Raw genomic sequence first — 5,239 nt, 5'->3', positions numbered from 1 at the left:
AACTCTTAACGTCCTAAACAGACTTAGCCATCTCGTGGAGATGACTCTCGTACATCCGACATAAGGATAATAGTGCTATAAAAAAAACCCAAAATTTTTGGTCAGCACTTCCAGGAGGCTTACAATTTGTCCTTGGAGAGATGCTCGGTTCCAACCATACAAGTCGTATAAGCCGAGAACCTATCGCGGACTTTAAATCGGTATGGAATCATGATGAAACTGAAACGGGATACGTAAGTCGAATTAGTCATCGCACCCTCTAAAACTAGGAGTAAACCTAGGTCTTGCCCTAAACCCAGCGCACTGGTCTCTAACATCTCTAGGCATAGTATCAAAAACCTTGATACGAGATCCCAAAATTTGTCTCTTTGCCAATATTCGAGCGTCTTCAGAAATCCTGCAGGATTTACACACTGCGGAAAACTCTCGAAACAGATCACAGATATAGCTGTTCACACAGAGTTAGATTACGACCCATATAAAATGCCATCGGCAGCAACACGCCTGATAACCGCTACATAAAAACTAGACCGTAAAGGTCTCGCTGGAAAACAAGTCATAAGAACCTTAACTCCAAGACGAACTGCGAAAGGCTTGATCCCTTTAACAAGGGTACGTAGGCAGCCGTCATAAGGCGCAGCCCCAATCTTATCGCGTTCTACTCTTAGAAGAGCGAGAAGACTAGTTGGCAGCGATAATAAGTAAGAGGCTGCGTCGATTCTTTCCTCTCCAACCTTTTTGCACATATCTGCACATATGAAACTGAAAAACAAAATGCATGAAGGTAGAATAAAGGCTGTTGGGGTCAAAATCGGTCACGACGGAATCAATGTCTGAAAGTCCGTAAAAATCCGCATGAACGTTTTTTAGAAATATAAATCTTACAAAAAGATTTATTTTTACGAAGAATCTTGCGGAGAAAACACATTCACGAAAAATCGGAGAAAGACTCGAACAAGGTTGCTGTTAGGGTCGAAAACGGTTACGACGAAGTTAATGTCCAAATCCCCGAAGAAGAAAATGAAAAACCTTCTTCGACAAACACTTTTTCAAAATAGATTCTTCTTTACGAAAAGCTTTGCGGAGGAAACGCGAGTCATCGGACAAGAGCTCGAAAAGGATCGCTACGCAGCGACCGAACACGTGCTCCGCTCGGTCGCTACGTAGCGACCGAGCTCGAGTCGAAACTCGGTCGCTACGTAGCGACCGAGTTCTTCCGAAACGTTGATACGACATTAGTCCATGCATTCTCGTCTACCCTTCGATGCTATCTCCCGAAGACCGTAGCGAACCCATTTCGCGTTCCCCGCCATTCTAAGTTATCGATCAAACTTTACCGTAAAAACCGCAGAAAGTTCGTTCTTTATCAAAAGAAGCCGTAATAAACGCTTCGAGTCAGAAGACGGCCCAAAGGGACCTAAGACATGACTCGAGTCCCAACTTAAGATTTCTTAACCAACAGCCCGTAAGCCGCATGACCGTTTACGCTTTGTTCGCGTAGAAAGATAAATGTCAAGTTTCCGCGGATAAATACGAAATTATGAAGATAATTACGAAGATCAAAAAAAAAAATGAATATCTCCATTTTTATGCTATGGTGGCTTAAGGGCAGAAGGGGAAAAGCATAAATCGACCTTGGAGCCAGTATATAAGGAGTCCTAGGCGAGAGGCATGGGGGAGGACTTTTTCAGAGCAAACTTAGCATTTAGAACGATTTTAGGGAATTTTCCGTTTTTGTTATTCGAGCTGCGACTCAATTAGGTTTTTGCCGTCTTAGGGTTTTAGAACTAGGAATATCGCCGACAGCTCTCGTAGCCCAGGCACTTCCCTTGTTGTAAACGCTCAAACGCAGATTCGGAATAAGAACTATCTTGCTCTCTTTTTCGATTTCTTATTTTATTACTGTTCTCGTTTCGTCTCAATCGGAGTTCCGCGGTAGTCGCACTCCAGCTGCAGAAGATCCAACCGGTTCCTTGCCCGGCTATGTGATTGCTGTGGAGTCTTCTCTTGTGCGGATGTTCTGCCCTCTTTGCTGCCAAAACAACCACCTGTGATCGCCTTGAGGATCCTCTTCATGAGGCCGTTGTTCTTGCGCTGGGAATCAACCATCCAGCGTCGGTAAGTCGTGTCATCCGCATCATCAGCGAGTAGACCCAAATCATAAGCAGCGTCCTCGTCTGGTGTGATGTCTTCTACATCGTCCATATCATCATCAGGAGGCAGTGCTCGTGGATCAGCGCATAGGAACTCCGGGTCAGGCAGGAAGCAGATGTTCTCAATTTTGCTGAAGTTTGTGAGGTGCGGCTGCGGGAGCTTGCAGTACAACAAATTTCCCTCCCTGTCCGCGAACTTGTAGGTGTTCTCGTCGCGGAGGATGTGGCAAGCGATCAGATAAGGTGTGTCGATGTACTCGATCTCATGGTTGACCGTGTATGATCTGAGGTTGATCCCAAAGTATTTGAAGAGAAGGGTGAGTAGGCTACCACAGCGATCCTTTTTCCCTCGGACTTGCTCTCGGCCCTCATCAAACAGTCCGGTCGCGAATAGAACATCCATATGAGATGGTACCTAGGGTTAGTGGTAACCGACTGGATTGGGATGTCCCTAGCTCTGCGAATCTCGTCTTCAAGCCCTGAGTACAGCATCTGAAGCTCTCCCTTGGTGACCTTCGAGGTCTGATCCTTAGCAAACAGGAGGTTGGAGACCATCTTCACAATCACCCTTAGAGTAGGGTTTCTGATCTGGGACTGGTACACTTTGCGGGATGTGAATGATTCGTTCGTAATGAGGTCCCAAAAACGGTCTGTTGGCGTGAACTTGTTAGTCACTGCCACCTCCCTTCGCTCGTCCGATATGTCATAAATCTCGTTGAGCTTGTCAAGCGAGAGAGAGCAGAACTTGCCGTCGGTAAGGAATGAGAAAGAACAATTCTCATATGTTGGATTGGAGGGGTAGTCGTACCCGATGTGAGCTGTAGCGAGCACTTGTTGAACGAGGTCGGGGTAGAGCTCGTGTGTTCGGTAGCAGAGAGGAGCAATCCCCATGGCGTGGAGTGTTTCGAACACATCAGTGTCGAGCCCAAGGGAGACAAGGGTGTTTACGTGACCGAAGCGAGTGGGCAGGATCTCTATGTGAAGGAGTGAGTTGTACCGTTTCACAGACTCCTTATCCCATCCCTCACAGTTGAAGTCAAAAAGCATCGGGTCGTCTATATTGATTGGCTGACCGTCTTGTCCCACACGCGGCCATAGGAAATAATTCGGAGCATTGTGGCCTGGAGGAGGCACGTAGTTCTCGCGGGTGATCTTCGGGGTTTTCACTGCCTTTTGCTTGGTCCGTGGGGCCATCTGCAAAACAGAACAAGTAGTTATAGATTAGTATTGTTCGCGGATTGTTTAGAAAAGGATGGAACTTTACCCATTCTCAATTAAACTCAAGTCCATTCAATTTCCAAACAACCCAACTATAACATGAAGAACAATGACCCGTGAATCACCATAAACTTAAACCAATCAGCATTCAATCAACAATCTCAAAGAAACCGCATTATCAAGGCTCGCAAACAGGCAGATTTTATTTCTCAATTCACAGTTAAAACTCAAAACAAGGCGGTTCCTATTCATTCTCATTTTCGATTCTTCTATCAATCTAGAAACTTAGGATGTGTTAATTCAAAAGATGTTGCCAACAAGTATAGATTTTAGGCGCTAGAAGAAGAAAAAGGAGGGAACCACAAATCCCGATTTGCATGCGTGATTGTGAGAGAGTTGGATTTGTTACCTTGATCGGTTGAGAGAGATGACTGCCAAAAGGGATTGATCTCGGAATTTCAAGGAGTTAGAACCAAAAAATCGTGACAATTGATTAATAGGTTAAGGATTTTGGCTTAGTGTTCTAGCCTTAGGGAGAAAGAGTGTGCGGCGACTTTGGGTTAAGTGGGGGGAGTGGGATGGGTTTCCTTAAATAGGCAAATCCTAACCGCTTCCCCTTCCCCCTTTTTTTATTTTTTTTATATTTTATTTTATTTTGGGTTCGAAAACTTACCTGAAGGAGCGGCTGTTCTCCAGCGAGAACAGTCTACGGATTGTTCCTCCCGGAAACTTCGGTTTTCTTTTTCCTAGAACAAATTTCAAAATAAACTACAGAAAAATTTGAAAGGAAAAACATATTTACACTCACCAGTGGGTTGCCTCCCACCAAGCGGTCGATTTAAGTCACTAGCTTGACTTTAGTCAGTCTATGGACTGTGGAGGGATCACCTAAGGGAATTTCTTCACCTTCTGTGATTGTTGTTTCAGCAAGGTATGGCTTGAGACGCTGACCATTAACAACGAACTCTCCTCCATTTGGATCCAGCAACACCACTGCTCCATATGGTCTGACCTCTTTGATAGTAAAAGGTCCGGACCATCTGGACTTCAACTTCTTAGGGAAAAACTTCAGCCTGGAGTTGAAGAGCAAGACTCGATCATTTGGTTCAAAGCTTCTGCTGATGATCCGCTTGTGATGATATGCCTTGGTATTTTCCTTGTAGATTTTTGTGCTCTCATAAGCCAGATGCCTGATCTCTTCGAGCTCATGAATCTGGATGGAACGCCTCTCCTTGGCTGATTTGATATCGAAGTTAAGCAGTTTGACATTCCATGTTGCCTTGTACTCCAGTTCCACAGGGAGATGACACGCCTTGCCATAGACCAGGTGATATGGAGTGGTACCGAGTGGTGTTTTGTAAGCTGTTATGTAAGCCCATAGTGCATCATTTAATTTGAGAGACCAATCCTTGCGTGTAGTTCCGAATGTTTTCTGCATGATGCTCTTGATCTCTCTTTTAGACACTTCTACTTGGCAACTTGTCTGAGGATGATATGCGGTCGCAACCTTATGCTTGACACCGTTCTTCTTCAAGAGGCCTTGGAAGACCTTATTGATGAAGTGGGTGCCTCCATCGCTTATGACCACTCTAGGTACTCCAAACCTTGGAAAGATGATGGTTTTGAACATCTTCGTCACAACACGTTGATATCTTGTGAATTTACATGTTTTTAACTTCTTATTCTTGCATGGTTTGGTCATTTAGAGCATCATTTAGGCACATTTAGGTTGCATATCATTGCATTTGTACATATCAGGTGTTGGAGAGCACCATGGATGAGTTAGAGGACCATTGGAGGGATTTTGAGTCCAAAGAGTGAAAGATGAACACGGATGAAGGCCTTAAAGATCTCTTCTGAAGCTCAAA

The sequence above is a fragment of the Brassica oleracea genome, chromosome C2, assembly GCF_000695525.1.
Source record: "Brassica oleracea var. oleracea cultivar TO1000 chromosome C2, BOL, whole genome shotgun sequence".
NCBI lineage: Eukaryota > Viridiplantae > Streptophyta > Magnoliopsida > Brassicales > Brassicaceae > Brassica > Brassica oleracea.
The sequence above is the reverse complement of the archived record's forward strand: the minus strand, read 5'-3'. Positions refer to the sequence as shown.